The 20,233-nt window shown below is 39.6% G+C and overlaps 1 long non-coding RNA gene across 1 annotated transcript in view; it reads left to right on the top strand.

The window, feature by feature from the left end:
* Nucleotides 1–11,642, top strand: part of LOC140597955 (uncharacterized) — a 58,260-nt gene extending 46,618 nt beyond the window's left edge. Inside the window, exons 2-3 of the long non-coding RNA XR_012000028.1 lie at nt 6,665–6,756; nt 10,449–11,642. This is a non-coding gene — a long non-coding RNA (uncharacterized lncRNA). The remainder of the gene's footprint in view (nt 1–6,664; nt 6,757–10,448) is intronic.
* The last annotated feature ends 8,591 nt before the right edge of the window (nt 11,643–20,233 follow it).

Below are 20,233 nucleotides of genomic sequence, written 5' to 3'. Positions count from 1 at the left end.
AGAGACTGCAGAAGGAAATTAACTTAATCTTGTAATTCTAGGACAAACTTCACAATAAAGGATGCTTAAATTTTCAGAGAGTGCATGTGTGTGGGGGGAAGCAAAGAAAATCATTCAGAATGGTGTTTTTAGAATTTAGCTACTTTCACAGACATTCCTGTGGGAGAGGCTTCCAAATTTTCTGTGATAATGCTTTAAATGATTTTACTTTTGTTCATAATCTAAACAAATTAATACACACTTGTTCAAGATTACCTGGAAGACCACGCTACCCAACAGAGTTGCCCGCTGATCACAGCATCTGCTCTTCTACATCTGATCCCTGTCACAACAAGGGAAGGCCAACCATGCTAGACTTCTCCTGGGGTGCTTCTCAGACTCCATCCTCAAGACCCCCTGGTGACATTAGTCAGCAAAATACCAAGTAAATAAAATCCTCTTTACTTGAAGTTAAGGACTGTCTTCAAAGTATCTTGGGTCCCTTGCCTCTGGTTTTGAGGACTTTTCAGGGTCTGGCCTCTCACTGAACTTATTTTATCTCCTGCTCACTTGTTTGTTCTTTGCAACTTAGCCAGTAGCCTTGCATCGCAAGAGCAAATTCATCAGTACTTCACGAATGCTCCAGATCTACCTGGCCATGAATCTTAGTCAGCCTAGGGCAGCTCGGCAGAGGAGTTAGGCGTGGGTCTTTGGCTGTCATTTGTTTCTCTGACACTATGTGTTAGGTCTATTGCACCAACAGGTGTTCTAATGGGCTCCTCTTTCCCACAGAAATACATCAGATGAAAACTCAAAAATCATTTTTTAAGCCCTGAAAATAGGACACTAGCCTCAAGCATTCTACAACACAGAAGCAGCAAGTTATGCTACCTTAATTATGAATGCATCAGGTATGAAGGCCATCCCATCCTTCTGGATCTCTCATGTAAAGTACATAAAGGCCACTTGCCAGCCTTTCATAAGGGGGTCAAGAAACCTCAGTATTTCCTGAGGCTCCCTTTGCTGTGCTAGGGCTGAGGCTGCCTTCCCCAAGGGAGCATGCATTTAACTCAGTGGTTCTATTTTGAACATACATCGGATTCACTGGGGAGGTTTGGCTATACCAGAGATTACTAGCCCCTGTTCGTTTCATTCTGACAAGTTTCCAGGTGATTCTGGGAGCTCACATTGGGAAGGCTTCTTAAAAATAAAGGCATGGGTTGCCTGGGTGGCTCAGTAGTTGAGAGTTTGCCTTTGGCTCAGGGCTTGATCCCAGGGTCCTGGGATCCGGTCCCACATCAGCGCCCACCCCTCCCCTGCAGGGAGCCTGTTTCTCCCTCTGCCTGTGTCTCTGCCTCTCTCTCTGTGTCTCTCATAAATAAATAAAATATTTTAAAAAAATAAGGGCAGGAGATAAAAAGCCACATTTCAGATATTCTGTTACATCTTAGGATTTTTGGATCCAAGGAACAGAAATGATTTTAATTAACTTAGGGTAGTAGACACCATATGGCTCCCAAGCAGACCTCCTTTTTCAGCCAACACACCTATTCCCTAACAGCTCCAAGTCCTGTGGTATTGGCTTCTATTTCTTTTCAGCGAATTGCCTTTGACTCCTGAGAGCCACTTCTGCAAGCAACATCTAAGGATGTTGGATGTCTCACACCTACTTCCCCTTACTTCCTCCCAACTGACAAATGTAGAGGTACCCAAGTGCCCTTGACTCAAGGTAGGGCAACTCTGTGGTACAATTTTGCTCGAAAATTGTTCTGTCCCATGTATTCCAGTCACATGTGGGCTATTGAGCCCTTGAACATGGCCAGCTGGAACTGAGATGTGTTTGAAGTAAAAGATACAGAGATTTCAAAAAATTACTAAGAAAGAAGGAATGTAAAATGTGACATTCATTATTTTTAAAGTACTGATTACACATTGAAATGACAGTACTGTGTATATTTGAGATTAAATAAAATAAAAATAAAATAAAATAAAATATGCTAAAAATGAATTTCACCTGTTTCTTTTTACACATTATGCTTTTATTGGATTATAATGGTCCAGAGCCTGCACCGTTGTATGGGTCAGACCAAGGCTAGACTTGACACCACATATACTCATCTCTGGAAGATCACATGAGTAGAAGACTGAGGTCAGCTAGCCAGTGGCAAGTCATGATCTCTTAAACAGTTTCCTCTCTGAACCATTTCTTGAATCCAGAATCCACCAACTAAAGGAGAGACTGGGTCTTCATGAGGAAAGATCCTACAATGCTATGAAAAAAATATATAGTACTGTATATACTTGATTCTTCCAGCACTCCCCCAAAAGACACTTGCAGCCATTTATTAAAGGTAAAAATAAACCAGGGAAAAGGGAATACCCATACCGTTTGAAGGCTGTTGGGTACACGATCCATACTATCAACCACACCAGGGAACCGTCATTGACCCCCTGTTAGAATAGGGGCATACCAAGGTCCAGTAATAAATGGAGCTGTCATCACATTCATCTCACAGTGGGTTCTTTAGGTCCATGTCCCCAGTTCCTAAGTATATATTCAAAATTGAACTCACACATTTGTTCTTTGACTCCTTAAACCCAAGCTCGAGAGCCCAACTAGATCCCCTGAAGATATGCCCTTCCTCCTCCTGCCAATCCAGTAAGTAATAACTTATCTCAGGGAAAATTACAGACATTACCACCACACTAAAAGGCTTAAAGAATGCAAGGAGAGCTTTCTCAATCAGACCTCCATTCAGTTTACTGGTCCATCACTTGCAAAACCTGGATGGATCATGACCTGTGTCAGTGTATTATCACACGCTTAACCAAGTAGCAGCACCAATTGAAGTCCCTAGTACATAGTTTGGATCTACTCATTTGTAAATGTATTTTTTCCCATACTCACCAGGAAGAATAAGAAGGAAGTTGTCTTTCTACTTAACAGCCAACAGCATACTTCACGGTCTATCTCCAGGTCAGTGCTAACTCTTCCATGTGCTATAGAATGCAATTGAATGCGAACTGGGCAGGTCGGACATTCTATAGGCCATTACTTTCATTCAGAGTTTTTATGGCCTACTATAACTCTTCAAAATGCCCTGGTAAAGCACACATATAAAATCTCACAGTAACTCAGAAGGCTGCTACACTGGTAAAGATGTGAGCTAATGTATGCCGAGACGTCCTCTGCAATGTGAAGGACAAGATGCTAGCTACAACCTGATCTCCTACTATTAAGAGATCAACAAAATGCCTGGTAATCATCTAGGGCTTTTTGATGTTGCACTTTCGAGTCCTGTTAGGACCATTTATTAGGTAAAGTCAACCTCTGCTAGTTTTCGGTGAGGTCCAGAACAAGCAAAGGCTCTAGTAGGCTGAGGCTGCAGTACAAGCAGCTCTGCTACTCGAGTCATATGTTATTAGAGATATCTTTGGCAGGCACTAAACCACTGAGCCACTTAGGGACTCCCAAAAGATTTCATTTATTTATTCATGAGAGACACAGATAGAGAGAGAGAGAGGCAGAGACACAGGCAGAGGGAGAAGCAGGCTCCATGCAGGGAACCTGATATGGGACTCGATCCTGGGACTCCAGGGTCACGTCCTGGGACAAAAGCAGACACTAAACTGCTGAGCCACCCAAGGACCCCCCAACTACTGTAATTTTTGAGCTCAGGAGGAAACCCCAGGGACGTGCATTAGCCTTCCCTGAACATAGTAGACAGAATAATGGCCCCTCCAAAAATGTCCATGTCCTAATCCCAGAGCCCGTGTGAACATCCATGCTTTAATCCTGAAAGCTCTGTCTTACATCTCACAGGGGACTTTGAAGATGTGACTAAGCTTAAAAAGATCTTGGGATGGGAAGAGTTGCCTGGATTATCCAGGTAACTGGATTAACTGGATAACCTAAAATGGCACTTAAAATCAGAAATACATCTACACTGTGGTTACAGAGACAATAAACAAAGGGGGAGGAAGCACTATGAAAGCATAGTGACTGGCATTGATGAGGTCTAAGGAAAACCTTAGTGCTTGGCCTCTGCAAACCAGGAAAGGCCCTCAGCTGGCAGCCAGTGGGAGTCAGAGCAGCTCAGTATTAAAAGGAACTGAATTCTGCCAAAAACCTACAGAAAAAAAAGATAATGGTCTTTGACGCTCCAGAAAGGAATGCAGCCCTGGCAACATTTTCATTTTAGCCCAGTAAGACTGTGTTAGATTAACCAGCTACAGAAATGGTAAAGTTATACATTTGTGTTATTTAGACCATTTTATTGTGGTAATTTGGGGCTGCTGCCCACAGGTAACTAGACTTCTCTGGTCTTTAGCTCTTCATCTGCAAAACAGTCTACTACTGAGGACGAAATGAGATGCAGGGGACAGCACCCGAAACACTTTAAAATGCTGTATAAACAAGAGATTATATTCGATTTAGAATTAGTCGATGTGGTAATCTCAGGGGAGGTACTTTTGATACAAATAGCCAATTACACTGATTATTTCTAATGCTTGAAAGTTTAGTAAGGTAAAGGAAATAAATAATTTCCAATTCTGTTTTGGTACATTAATGTTTAGCAAAATCTAAACTTAATAGAGTCATGAGGATACACATAAAAAGCCCTGTTAGTGAAGATTATATATATGTCACAGTAAGAATAAGAGACAGAATTATTGCTATTTTAATATAACTTGTGTGGACAGGTAATTAACAAATGCTACCAGAAACCAAAGGGCAGATTCCATTTCCATTTTAGTGTATTGAGTTTGGTTTGATTATGCTGATTCTCAAGCACCAACAGCTACTTAATATTATCAGTCTCTTGGTCCTGATTTCTTAATCACCCCGGTAATACAAAATAGCTGCTTATTTCTTGAACATGGTTCATTAGCTTGGCTCATTAATTTTCAAAGGCGCCACAGATCTTAAATAGGTAAGTGGATGGGCCACCCTTTGCTTTGGGAGATAATCATTTCCAAAGAGACTTTTAAAATTTAGGCCAGTTCATTCTAATTTTTTTTTTTAAGGAAAATTGGACCTTGGCAGTTAAGCATCTTAAGTCAGGGAGTATTTGTTACAAGAAATCTAGCTATCCAAGCTAGTTTCAGTGAAGGGAGATAACTTCAGGGATCCCACAGGCAACTTCAAAGGTATAAGGACTGAAATACAATTATACTTATAAAACCAGGACTTGAGAAATGAGAAAATTTTATCCACCTTTTATGGAGCTTTTGGTCTTTACCTTCTGCTTGTCTCTAAGTGCTTTCTCCACCTATATGCAGATCTCTTTTTTTCTACTGAGAGGCAGGCATACACATAACTAAAGTCACTGTCTCAGGCCAACTTCCATGCCACCGAAGTCAATTGTACATATTATTTATTCCCTGATAGCACTTTTTAGTTTAAGTGTAGAGAATGTGATTGATTGCTAGCTGGTTAGAGAATTAGATACTGTAAGTCGGATGGTTACTCCTAGTTCAAGGAGCTGTCGTGTTGAGGTCACACAGTCCATATTTGGCTGTAGTGGTCTCCAGCTTCTAAGTGGGGTCCTCCAAACTCCCAGTGAAGAGTGTATGGGGAGGCAGACACCTTCTTTATATTTAATCTCACTTAAAGGTTTAGCTTTTTGCATTTGAAGGAGTCAATTTCCTATTAGTAAAAAACCTTAGTCAAGGGCATAAAGCTAACTTCAAAGCATTATATATTGCCTTCTTTCATAAAGAACTAATGAATTAAGCTAGCAAAAGATCTCATCTCCAACATACATGTCATAAATATTGTTGCAAGTAATAATTTTTGTCCTTTCTTAGTTTATAATTCTAATCATTCTACAGTCATTTCTGTTAAAAATATGAATAATATGTGTTCAGAGTTGGGATTATACCAAGGTTGCTGTTTTTTCCCTTAAGAAAGAACTGATATAATGCATATCACCTTGGATGGTTGTAAAGACCATATGGAAGTATTTTTCTGCTTTCTGAGGGAAGCTTCTGGGACATCTAGTATCAAATATATATTGATTTATTACTAGTAAACCAAAATCAAGTAAAATTCAAGTTAGCAATAAAAACTTGAGCTCACAGAGTCTAAAAACAAAGCCAAAGCCAAAATCTAAATTCCCCCTTATAGGAGAAACTCTGTCCTGTTTTATCTATGGTGCTTCATTACAAGAAACAAAAATGTTATTGTGAGCAATGCTACTAGAAATTTTTATGAGCCTGGTAATCTTGTGAGAAGTATCTCTAAGGCTGCTTAAATTCTAGAACTCCAATTAATTTGAAGTTTATGGAGAAACTGATTACAAGAGGATTTTTTCTTTTTTATAGATTTATTTCTTTATTTGAGAGACAGAGAGCAAGTGAGAGTGAGCAAGAGTGCAAGTGAGGGGGAGGGGCAGAGGGGAAGAATCCCAAGCTGACTTCCCCCTGAACTAAGCACAGATGTAGGGTTTGATCCCAGGACTCCAACATCATGACCTGAGCCAAAATCAGAGTAGGATGCCCAACCGACTGAGTCACCCAGGTGCCCCATGAAAGTATTGAAAGTATTTTCTGGTAAAATTTTGAGACTGGACCTATTAGCCAGGACAATAAAGGACTAGGATAAAAGACTAACAGAAAGGCCATCAGCTTTCCTGAAGTTACCTTCACTAATGGTTTCTATTTTTTCTGATCCAATAAACAGGATAAGGGACATCAAGGATACAAATGACTGAGCTGCTGCTCTTCAGCGTCTCCTGTTTTTCATGGAGGGGCCTCGGATCTTGAGTACTTACGGTAAGGCTGCATGGACTGAATAAGCCACAAAGTCAGGAAAAAAACCAAAACAAAACAAAACATCCAAATTATGTACTGTTGTCTTTTGTACTTTCTGCTGGAGAGGAAGAGCCCATGACCTAGCACAGAACATTATTCTTTTGAATTTCATTTCAGGAAATTGAAGCCCTGAAAAAATAAATCTCAAAACACTATTGTCAGGCTTTTCATTAGGACACAACTCTGGAGCCAGACAGACTGAATTTAGATCCTGGCTCTGCCAAGCTATAGGATGTTTGTCAAATTTTTAAACCTCTCTTTGTCTCAGTTTACTCAGCTTTGAAGTCAAAATAAAATGACTTCTGATTCTAAATATAGTCAGATCCTCTAAAAAAATCCCATAATAATGGAAAAATGTATATAACATCTGTTTGGGGCATTGGACAACCAACAGCAGAATGCTGTGGTCTATGGGTAATGGAAAGACACATGAAATATTTCATCCCAGCTCTCTGCTTGAAGACACTTTCCCAACTAGTATTTTTTTTTTTTTTAAATCCCAACTAGCATTTTTAAGTGGAAAACAAACAGACATCAATAGTCTCATTGTGCAAAATAAAGAGATGGGTTTTGGGAATGCTAAGGTGAGTGAGATTTGTCGGACACAAATTCAAAGTAGAAGGAGCTGGGTACATAAACTCACTGAGGGATCCCCTTGAATATTTGGCTGAATACTCAACTATGTCAGGTCAGAACAAGATCCCATGAGATCTGGAAAACAGCTAATAGGGGACTGTGAGGTGAATATAGGTTCTAGATATTGTTCTGGGAAACATTGAGATTGGAATTAGTGCAGAGACTTCACTGAAAACCCTGGACATTTCACTGCTATCCCAGAAAAGCCTACCATATGACTAGGGTTCATCTAGTCTTAGAGTCAGGGATACTTTAGATGCTCTAACAAGCTAAAAACCAAGTTTCCACAGGGATAAAATGGATCTGTCCATATATTAACTATATGACACAATAAGTCTCAGTACTCTCTTAAGTAAGATAAATTCGCTTTCAAAACCGTATCATTGAAAATGTTTGGCACAAATTAGCAAGAATGTCATCTATAATGAGAATAAACAATCAATAGACATAGACACAGAGATGTCACAGATGTTGAAATTAGTACACATGGACTTTAAAACTACTACTACAATATCTAAGAATGTTTAAAAATGTGGGTATAAATAGAGAATCTCAGAGAAATCAATACTATAAAGCAAATGATGTTATTCAAAGAAAAAAATACATTACTCGAATTGAAAATTTTCCTGAATATACTTTCATTGGTACTTGAGATACCAGAGGATCAAGGATCAGGAAACTTGCCAACAGGTTAATAGAAAGCATTCAACCTGAAGCATGGACAAAAAATAACATAACACAACACACAACACAAAATCCAATAAAATAAAATAAAATAAAATAAAATAAAATGGAGACTCAGAGACCTGTGGGACATTATCAAGTGGCCTTACATATATGAATTTTGAGTCCCATAAAGGGAAGAGACAGGGACCAAAGGGAAGACAAATATTTGAAAAATAATGATCATAGTTCTCTGAATTTGTTGAGAATCATGAACCCAAAGATCCCAGACATTTGACAAGTCCCAAGTAGATTACATATCATGAAAACCACACCCAGGTACATAGTAGTCAAACTGCTAAAAATCAAAGATGAAGGGGACATTTTCAGAAGCTAGAGAAAAAAACACATTTCATATAAGAGAAGAACACTAAGAATGAACTCTCTTTCTCATCAGAAATAATGTAAGCAAGAAGACAGTGGAACTACAGTGTTCAAGTTATGAAAGAAAAGGACCAGTGTAGAATAAAGAAAGATGGAGCTCAGTGGAAGCGAAGAGAAAATCTATAAGGAGACCCATGCCATTGTTACGATGTCAGTTAACTTTTGACAGAGGCATTATGGCAATTAATTCCAACAGGGGAAGGTAAAGTCGTGCTTTTTATCCCCCTAAATTAAATGATGCTAGAGCTGAATCTCTATGTGGGGAAAAAAAACAAAAACAAAACTTTAACACCTACTTGATACTATACTGAGAAAAGGAAAAGTTAAGATGGCTCATAAGCCAAAACATAAAAGTCACATCTATAAGGTTTCTAAAAGAAAACATAGGAGACTTTCTTCATTATCATGGTGTAGAAAAAAATTGTCTTATCTAGCACACTGAAAACATTCAAGCTGAAAGAAAAAAAAATGACAATTTGGACCTCATCAAAATTTAAAGCTTCTGCTCAGTAAGATACTCTGTTAAATAATGAAAAGCAAAAAAAAAAAAAAAAAAAAGAAAGAAAAAAAAAAAAGAAAAGAAAAGCCACACGCAGGAAAAAAAAATATATATCCTGTGTGTGTGTGTATATATATATATATATATATATATATATATATACCTATTTCTGACGATGGATTTGTAACCACAATATACAAAGAGCCCTTACTAGTCAATAATAAGAATACAAACAGTTTCAGTTGCAAATAGGCAAAGGACTTTAAGAACAGATGATTTGCAGTAGAAGACAAATGGTCAGTAAGTGAACAAAAATATGGTCAACATCACTATTTATCAGGGACATTCAAATTAAAAGCAAAACAAGATATCACTACATACCCATAAGCATGGACATATTTTTTTTAATTGATTTATTCACAAGAGACACACAGAGAGAGACAGAGACATAGGCAGAGGGAGAAGCAGGCTCCCTGCGGGGAGCCCGATGTAGACTCGATTCTGGGACCCCAGATCCCGACCTGACGTTCAACCACTGAGCCACCCAGGTGCCCATCATTATACTTCAATTTCAAAAAAAAAAAAATGAGGTAACCATAGCAACTACTTTGTGTTGTAAAAGTTAAATAAGCTAAATATATATAATGCTTACCACAGTGTGATATATTAGGAGTAATTTAGAAGCATTAGGAATTACTATTCTAATTAGTGTTATTATGTCTAACGCCCTATTCATTTAATGTACGACAAGGGGCTCTCACAGGTATTACAACCAAGGAATATATTTCAGAATGTTAGAAATAACACCTCCCGTTGTATAGAGTAGGACTTTTCTGGTATTAGCTCTGCTGTGAAAAAGGCATCACAGCTGTTTCTCCTCATGAAACCTCTTGACACTGTGCAAATCTCCCATCTGCCAGCTGACTTCTAGATGGTTCAAGGTTTTCCTTTCCATTCAATTATCTGGAATTTTAAATACAAGTAATGAATCCCTTGATCAAATGCTATAGGATCAGACTGCTTTGATTGGGCCCTCCCCTCCAGAGATCCTAAGCTTCCACACAATGGAACATCTAAAACACATTTAAACAGAACATGAGGTCGTTTAGAAGATGGGTTTTGTGGTAATCACCTCAAAACCCATAGCCTCAAGCATTCATCCAATGGAATCCAACAAGAAAGACCTTCCACCTGAACTCTCTAGGCCTGTGCTTCATGGACACAGGGCAGCCGTGCTAACATTTCAGCAAGATGCTGGGCTGTGAATACCAGACAATTACCTTCTTTGAGTGACAAAGAGAAACCAAATGTTACAGTGATGATGATACTAAACACCAGGGCTAATTTTTTTAAATTTTTATTTTCTTAATTTATTATTATTATTATTATTTTAAGGAAACGTGTTTTTCAGGCCTCTGACTTGGCAAGAAAACAAACACGGGACACCTGCTGATGAGGCAATTGTGAAGAGTTGAAGAGGACTATTTCCCACCTGTCGTTGACAGTGTGAGCCAGCTGAAAATCATTGCTTGGGGGTCCTGTCTGTTTTTACAAAGGTTTCCAAGTTAAAAACATTCTATCCCCCTGGATGGTGGTACAGGTTCCACTGCTGGTGAATGCTTATGAAGCAGGCAGGCGCTCAGCGGAAAGATCAGAGGAGACGAAGGGACCGAAAATATTTATTAAAGTAGCAAAAAATGGAACCATACTGTAAGCTCTAATCTGCTTTGGTAGAATTCTTTTGCTTTCTTTAAAAACCAGATGTAAAAAATGTCCCCCAGTTGGCTGGTAGTAGCCTCATTACCCCATTTCCACATAATTGCCGGGTTTGATCAAGCAAAACTGAACAGCAGCTGGCCCAGATATCAGTTGGAGCTTCCATTTTAGGTAAAGAAGTTTGCAGAGCACACGTTCTCCCCATTGCACCCCACCTTTATTTCCTGTGACACGGACCCTCCAGACCAGACATGAATCCATAAAAGTGATTTTAATATTCTATACATGAATTTTTATATTTACAACAAAACAAACAAAAAATCTTAGTTTTGTGTAAATTTGGTAAGTTTCTTTTCACACATATCATTTCAGGCACTCATTTACCAGACCTTTCTTATCATTCAATTAGAGTAGCTCTAGAAACGCATTTTCTCTGAAAATGCTACACAAAATTGGCTCGGGTGAGGTATCCCTGTAAACCTACAGACTGATTTCAGCAAAAGTCAACCTACAAGCCCCCAAACACCCACCAATCCAATCAAACCACATACCAATAAAATTCTATTTAGAAACCTCAGCTTTTCACCTTTTTAGAAGGCCAGTATGCCTACCACTAAATTGTGCAAGATTTATTTAGGCAAGACAACAAAGAGCAGAACTAAACAGACACATGTACAAATCCCTCATCAACGAATACCCTATAACGTGAACACCTAACATTTAGCTTTTGATAATCAAGGCATCCATTCCAAAAACGTCCATCTGGAATCAACATATTGGCAACTATTAGGACACAGCTACTAATAAAACAATTAGATAAGAAACCAGGCGGCCCCAACCCATGAAGCTCCCCTCTTAGAAAGCCCTTGGGTAACCTTGCAAACCGACCACAGTAGTGACCACCAGCCCCCCCCCCCCCCCCAATCCTGCTTTTCCCTTCCCACATCTCAATCTGGGATTGGGATTAAGTTTTAAATTTTAAATTCAAAGAGTTTTAAAACCCCTAAGTTTTAAATTCAGCAAAGGCATCCCATCCTTGTACCCTAAAAAAGGAAGGCACCCCTCTGCTCTCCCTCACGCCATGTGGCCCTTGGGTACCTGTAGAGAATAAATCTTTTTTTCACAGTTCCTGGGTGCATGTTGAAGCGCGTCTTGCAATCCTAATAAGAACCACAAGAGGGATCCCTGGGTGGCTCAGCAGTTGAGTGTCTGCCTTCAGCTCAGGGTGTGACCCCGGGGTCCTGGGATGGAGTCCCACATCGGGCTCCCTGTGTGGAGCCTGCTTCTCCCTCTGCCTGTGTCTCTGCCTCTCTCTGTGTCTCTCATAAATAAATAAATAAAATCTTAAAAAAAAATAAAGAATCACAAGAGCTGATTCCCCTAAGACACGGGCTTGAGGAGTGGACTGTCTGCAGAGGCTAGCCATTAGTAGGTAGAGGCCCAGGTGCCTGCCCAGGAGGAAGCCGACACCCAACGAAATTCATTCCCACTTTTTTCAAAAATCAAATCAAAGGACATGCTTCTTAAACTACAACTTAGTTTTATACAAAAATCCAAAACAAAACAAAACAAAACTGCTTTGAGCATGCAAATATGTCTTCAGTGTCCCACTAATTGTTTTTTTTTTTAATGTTTTTTTTCCTTTTTTTAAAATTTTTATTTATTTATGATAGTCACAGAGAGAGAGAGAGAGAGAGAGAGGCAGAGACATAGGCAGAGGGAGAAGCAGGCTCCATGCACCAGGAGCCCGATGTGGGATTCGATCCTGGGTCTCCAGGATCGCGCCCTGGGCCAAAGGCAGGCACTAAACCGCTGCGCCACCCAGGGATCCCAGTGTCCCACTAATTGTGATAAAGTTTTTGCCAAATCTAAGTGAAGTAGCTTGCAAATGTATCGCACAAATGCCATACACGTCTACACACATCTTAATAGCACAGATCAGAAACACCAGCAGGACCACAATTTCTCTTAAAATGTATTTCAATTAATCTCTAGAGGTACAGTGTGTTGGGGAGGGGATGCCTCATTGCATTTGCACCTTCTTTTTATTTATTTGTTATTAATTATAAAAACAGAGTAACCACATTTTGACAATTGGGGATGAGGAGAAAAAGCCAAAATATATTTGTAATTACTCAGTCTAATACAATTGGTGTTTTCTCTCTCTCTCTCTCTCTCTCTCTCTCTCTCTCTCTCTTTTTTTTTTTAAGAAAAGGAATCCTCTTCCTGCTGGGAAAATATAGAACTCATTTCACACTTGTTGGCACACACTCACGTGGCACCATGTAGCTAATCTTTTAATATGTCACTCCCGTGGTTGGGGATGAAGACAAGCTAGCAGTCCGACCAGCACCTTCGTTTTTAGTATTGTCCCCACCTGCTGGCACTTTGGGATGTTTTTCCCCAAAGCCTCTGAAGGCAGAAAGCACTGCTTGGCCTTCTCACAACTATTAAATTGCTGTAGACCTTTCTCCTTGATTCCAGGCAGCACCCCCTTTGCAGGTTCATTTTGCTTTCTCTCCTTTCTTAGCATCACAACTCCTTATAAGAAAAGTTTTTTCTTGTACTTATTGAATAATCTTGACTGACTCACTGGTCCAAATAATGTTTTAGGCATCAGAAAGGACCACTAATATTTCAATACAACTTACTAATCTTTGAACCTTTTTTTTTAAAGGATTATGTTTATTTATTCATGAGAGACACAGAGAGAGGCAGAGACACAGGCATAGGGAGAAGCAGGCTCCACGCAGGGAGCCCAGTGTGGGACTCCATCCCATATCCTGGGATCATGCCCGGGAGCCAAAGGCAGATGCTCAACACTGAGCCACCCAGGCGTCCCTTGTTTAGCCTCTTTAGAGCTGAATATTCCCTATGGCCTCCCTGTGACTTGGTTTCCTCGTGCACAAAGGCAGCGATCAACTGGATCTACCTGAAAAACTACAAACTTACAATCAATACCTAGTGCCTTGCAAATCAGCGCCTCGCCCCTTGCAAGTCAGCACCTAGCTCTTCGCAAATCAGTACCTTGCCACTTGCAATCAGCACCTAGCCCCTTGCAAATCAGCACCTAGCCCGTCTCAAATCAGTACCTCACCCTTTGTAAATCAGGACCTAGCCCCTTACAATCAGCACCTAGTCCCTTGCAAATTAATACCTTGCCCCTTGCAATTAGCACCTAGTCCCTTGCAAATTAGTACCTTGCCCCTTGCAATCAGCACCTAGCCCCTTGCAAATCAGTACCTTGCCCCTTACAATCAGCACCTAGCCCCTTACAAATCAGCACCTCACCACTTGCATTTAGCACCTAGCCACTTTTTCTCCTGGCTAAAAGTGACCTTGCTACTTAGAGCCCCCTCCCTCAAACGCCTCATCCCACAGCAAGCTGACTTCTATCCCCACTCACTCCATTGTACCTTCTCTTGCCAGGGTGACCCACCCACCCTGCTTGCTAAATCCATTAAGCACAATTCAATCATTATTTAATGTGAGCTCTTGGAAACATTCTGTACTGTGCGCTATTCTTCCTGGAACACTTCCTCTCTCGCTTCCATTGTGCCCTCACCCCCAGGCCCTCCTCTGACCTCTCTAGCACTCTCTTCTTCAGGTCTTATAAGTCTTTGCCCCCCAAGATGTCCCGTCCTTACTGTTACCTCCTACTTCCAGCATCATCCTCTTTTTACCTGGGTTACAAATTTGCAGCCCTGTTCCCTGTGATCCCTCCCAACATTGCTGATAGGGCCATCTTCTAAAATAAAAATAGGACTAAGTGTTTAATTAAGATCCCTTGAAGTTTTATGTTGCCCTCTGGGTAAAGTTGAAAATTGTTTAACAGTTTGCAAAGTCCTGCTTACTTTCTGGCTTTAATTCACCATTCCTTCTAGGATCCTGTCTTCCCAGCACATGTGAAAGGGCATTCTTGTGAGCGAGTTAGGCCTGTAACCCCCAGCAGCTGCACCCACTGACACCTGCCCCAGAATACACCTGCCCTCCTCACTGTGTCCTCATTCATTTGCTTATCACTTCATTATTTAGTCTGGGGCGAGCTGTTACTTTCAGGACAGGGTCTGGGACTTGTTTACCATTATAGCCTAAGCACGGTGCCCGGCCCAGAGGGGCACATTTCATAACTGCATCCGGGTGAGCTAACCACAGAATGATCTTTGAGGTTATTTTAAATAATGACATTCGGTGATGCTGAGCAATAGGATCAGTATTATGGTCATGATTTTCTTGAAGATTTTCCATCCAAATGAGCTGTGCTCTGTGAGGGTTGCTGGGCGTGGTGAAGTAGGTAAAGTAAAACGATTTCTTACCCTCTTTGACATATCCAATCTCAGATTTTCTCTCTCCCTCCAACAGCAGGCTGGGACTTCTCCCACTGGGCTCCTGGATTTACACAAAGTCCCTCTGGTGTTTTTTTTTTGGGAAAGATGGTAGAAAATGCTTATTTTGCCATATTGATGACATCATTCCCAGGGTTTCTAGTGCACTCTTGATGGCTATTTCTGGGGCGTCCAATTTCACATTACAGATGATGCTGCCAAGTGCATTGTGGCTCATGGGGTTTTTGTTTGTTTCTGCATAAGTATGAGCATTTCTTTAGGATATATTACTAGGAGTTGAATTGGTGGACTATTGGGATATACCTCTTCCACTTTACTAGAAATGGCCAAATTGCTGTCAAAATTGCTGTTGAAAATATACATTCCCAGGGCACCTGGGTGGCTCAGTCAGTTAAGCATCTGATTCTTGGTTTTGGCTCAGGTTATAATCTCTGGATAGTGGGATCAAGCCCTGGGTGCTCAGTAGGGGAGTCCACTCGAGATTCTCTCTCTCTCTCTGTCCCTCCACTTGTGCTTGCTCTCTCCTTAATAAGTAAATAAGTAAATAAATAAGTAAATAAATAAATAAATGTGTGTGTGTGTGTGTGTGTGTGTTTCACACACACACAGTAGTAGTTCATCAGTAGTATTTCAGTATATGAGTGGCCCTGTTGCTCTACATCAGGTACTTTTAGCCCTTTTCATTTTTACCAGTCAGAAGTCACATGTTTTTAAGTTTTAAGTTGCATTTCCCTGAGGTTGCATTTAGTTTTTCCCTCCTCTGACTTCCCTATTCATTTCTACATGTTCTGTTGTATTGTCCCCTTCTTCTTGTTAATTTGAAAAAACTATTTTTTTGGGGGGGGGGGGGGTCTGGATAATATTTGTTTTATTTTTGATTGTGTACCAAGCAAATAGCTTCTAGTCCTTGGTGACTTGTCTTTTCATTTTGTTCATAGTGGCTTTTGATTGCAGAAGTTTTTGCTTTAATGTAGTCAATGTGGTACTCCTTTCCTTTGTTGCCTATGATTTTCCTGTCATTTCAAACTCTGAATTAATAATCTTTATGTTCTTTAAAAATTTTTAAATATTGCTTTTCACAAATTATTAATCCATTTAGCATGTGGTTGGGGTAATATATAATGATGATTATTGTTAATGTTTAGATAACCTTTTCTTTTAGCACCATTATTTGTAGTTCTTTGAAATACTTAAACACATCACTTCTATATATATGTGTGTGTGTCTTATTAATTACTTGTTAGTTTTTTTTTTAATTTTTATTGGTGTTCATTTACCAACATACAGAAAAACACCCAGTGCTCATCCCGTCAAGTGTCCACCTCAGTGCCCGTCACCCATTTACTTGTTAGTTTTTATTAATTGTTTATCTCTGTACTCATACCACCCTTCTAAAATCACTACTTCTTTATAATAAATTTTGATTGCTGGTAGGCATAGTCTATCTCACTATTCAAATCTGTGTGGTCTATTCTTGGGTCTTTGCTGTTCTGTGAATATTTAGAATCAGCTTGCTAAGGGATGCTTGGGTGCCTGAGTGTTTGAGTGTCTGCCTTTGGCTCAGGTCATGATCCTGGGGTCCTGGGATTAAGTCCTACATCAGGCTCTCCATGAGGAGCCTGCTTCTCCCTCTGCCTGTGTCTCTGCCTCTCTCTGTGTGTCTCTCATGAATAAATAAAGTCTTTAAAAATCAACTTGCTAAATTCCATGAAAAAACCCAGTGCAAATTTGATTAGAATTCAATCTGAATTGAATATACAGATTAATTAGGGGAAAAGTAATGATAATGAATCTTCCTGTATAGGAACCTAGTAAGCCCTTCAGATTATAAATATCTTTTATATTGTCTTTCAATAAGGTTAAAACATTTCTTTGTACATGTCTTAGAGATCTTTTGTTAATTCCATTCTTTATATAGTGAATGAACAGGTAAGTGATACATGTTGCTACTTGTTACAAATGTTATGTCTTTTAGAAATTACATTTTCCAAGTCTTTGTTAGTGTATAGGTATTTTAAAATTGATTTTATATCCAGAATCTTTGATGAACTCTCATTGATTCTAATAATTTGTCAGATTTCTTCATTTTCTAATAAGACACATCTTTCTTTTTGATCGTAATTCTTTTATTTCCTTTTTGTTTTTCTTATCAGCTCTTCAAAAAATTAGAATTCAACTGTACATCTATCTGGTCTTTATCATTTTTAGTGGGGAAATGGGTCAGTTCCACAAATGTTAGCTCCGGGATGAGCCCAGAGCTTATAATATTTTGGGGGGGGGGTTCCTTTTCTGATTATCTTCTCATCATGACTACCTCTGACAATGTAACTCTCTATAGCCCCTTGTCCTGGTCCTCTGAACAAAAAAGTGGGGGTTTTAGCTTCATAGCAGCTGTTGTGCAATTTCTCTGGCTGTGTGTTGAGGTAAAGCTGCCAGAGAAAAGAGAGGAAGGAAAAGAATGATTTCCTTCTGTACACTCACTGGACAATAGGGAATCCTTATCTCGTCTCTCAGATTTTTCTCTCAGGTATTTAGGTATTTGTGTGGTACTGGCTGCTGCATGTAGCTTCATGACTAAGACTTGCCTGAAGCAAAGATTAGATAAGAAAAATGTAGGGTCACCACAGGGATTTCTCCCAGAGCCTCTGTCTTACAGTGACCTCTACAACCTACTTCATAGTCCTCAGGCCAGAAAAATAATTTCAGAATTTTTTGTATCCACCTCTTTGTTCCATAATTCTGGGTGCTCTAGGGTCTATGCTTAGAGGCATAGAAGGGGGAAAGAAATCCAGGAAAATATCTGCCATATTGGTATTCTTGGTATTTTGATTTTTTTCCCTAATCTGCTTATTTTTCTTTCAGATTTCCTGCTTTTCAGATTTTCTGATTCTCAGAGTTCTCAGATAGCTGTCTTGTGCATCCTATTCAAGGTTTTTTGTTGTAATCAGTGTGTGTGTGTGTGTGTGGTGGGGGAGGGTAGAGATTGTTTACTCCATCCTAGGTGGAAGTAGACCTCCACACTGCAATATCTCATCCGGATGGAAAATGGACAGCACAACTTCAATGACTAAGTTGCCCTGATCTCAGCCCAACTCCAGACTGTTTATCTATTTTTTTTATTTAATTATTACTTCCCATCTATTCTCTCTTCTATTATGGATCTTCTGTTACTCTTTCATCAGCCCTTCCCATATCTTATAATTTCCTTCATAATTTTCCTACCTTTGTGGCTTTTTTATATATTGGGACATTTTTTCCACTTTCTTTCCTAGAATACAAATTTGGTTTCTATCAGCAAATATCCTCTTGCTTAATTATCTATCTACATGTAAAGTAAGAAATTTATTTTAATTTAGAAAATCTTTTTTTTTTTTTGTGAGGCACCTGGGTGGCTCAGTGGGCTAAGGGTCCTGGGATCGAGTCCCTCATCAGGCTCCCTGCTCAGCAGGGAGTCTATTCCTACTCTCCCTGCTTGTGCTATCTCTGTTAAATAAATAAATAAATAAATAAATAAATAAATAAATAAATAAATAAATAAAATCATTTAAAAAAGAAAAGCTCTCATATTATATCTTTTCTATCAATTCTTCAGTGGGATTCACCTCTTCTAGATGTTTAGCTTGGTCTTTGTCTTTTTTTTTTTTTTTTTTTGGTCTTTGTCTTAACCTGTTGAGGTTGTTATAACAAAATACTACAGACAGAGTATAAACAGTTATAAACAACAGAAACTTATCTCTCACAATTCTGGGGGCTGGAAGTCTGTGATCCAGGTGCCAGCGTGGTTGTATTCTGGTGAAGTCCTCTTCCAAGGTTCTTGGCCAGAGCCTTCTGACTGTGTCCTAACATTGTGGAAGGAGGCAAGGGGTCTCTGTACTGTCTCTTTTATAGGAACACTAATCCCATTCATGACCTAACCACTTCCCAAATGGCCCAACCCCTAATGTCATCATAACCTTTGGGAGTTAGTATTCAACCTTTGAATTTGGGGGGACATTCAAACAATAGCAGTCTTCCTCCATCAGATTATGTTTCCTTCAGTGAGTTTTAATTTTTATTTACCTGCCCATGGTTTTCTGAAAGCACCTTAGGCTGGTAGGCTCTCTAGAGCCAAGAAAATGAAATCCGCATTGAGGAGTAAATATGGTGGGAAGACAACCTTCAGCCTTTTCCACACACCTGATCCTGAGATCAATTCCACTAATCAATGCAGGTGTCATTCAAGTCCACTGGGCTAAGCCTCCCAGAGCAATCCACAAGCAGCTGCAGGTAGATGTACAACTTCTATTTGTTGGGACTTACAGCCTTTCTGCCTCCTGAATAGCCCAAAGGAACCATGTTCATATTCAGCTCCTTTCTCTCTCTCACCAATTTTCATGCCGGTTCACCTAGAGGTTATGGCTGACTAACCATAGCTGGTGACCTCTGAAGGCCCCTCACTGGTTCTACTCTTCCAGTTTTTGTGTTACATCACAGAGAATGTTGGGATGAAGAAAGTCAGGGGAGGGCACCGAGCACTCCTGAATGCCCCATACTTACATTCTCAATCTTCAATGCCCAGTTACAAACCACTAAATGGCCCATGAAGTTTGTGGACACTGACTTCAAGTTAACAATTTTGATTTGTTTCATTTGGCAGAAATTACCTCATTTCAATGACTTTCTTGATTTTGTCACAGTGTCCTATTAAGGAGTAATAAACTATCAGCTCTTTAACATTTATTCTCCAATTCTCTGCCTACATCATGTAAAACATATAAATGGGAATGTGCTCGTTTTTATTTTCACATATGTCTTGCACTACTTTACTTCATAGAGTGCCTCAGGAAGATTTACAATGAGACAGATTTCTGAAAAATGATTTTCTAAATTTCCAGACTCATTCTTGTAAATCTGACAGTTTTCTATTCTAAGCAAGCAGGGTATAGAACAATTGGTTGTTTTTCTCTCTGGTAGGCTATGAAAGCAAAACTTTTACTTTATGGAAGAGAGACTGAACCCAGGGAAGGACAAATAACTTGTTTGGTTGTTGAATTATACACAGGTGGGGCTGGGCATGAGGACGGGACTCTCATGTTCTTTCTACATAGCCACACTGGAGCAATGAAATGATTGAGAGATGGTCACAGTTGATGGT

The sequence above is a fragment of the Vulpes vulpes genome, chromosome 2, assembly GCF_048418805.1.
Source record: "Vulpes vulpes isolate BD-2025 chromosome 2, VulVul3, whole genome shotgun sequence".
In the NCBI taxonomy this organism is placed as follows: domain Eukaryota; kingdom Metazoa; phylum Chordata; class Mammalia; order Carnivora; family Canidae; genus Vulpes; species Vulpes vulpes.
The sequence above is the reverse complement of the archived record's forward strand: the minus strand, read 5'-3'. Positions and strand labels throughout refer to the sequence as shown.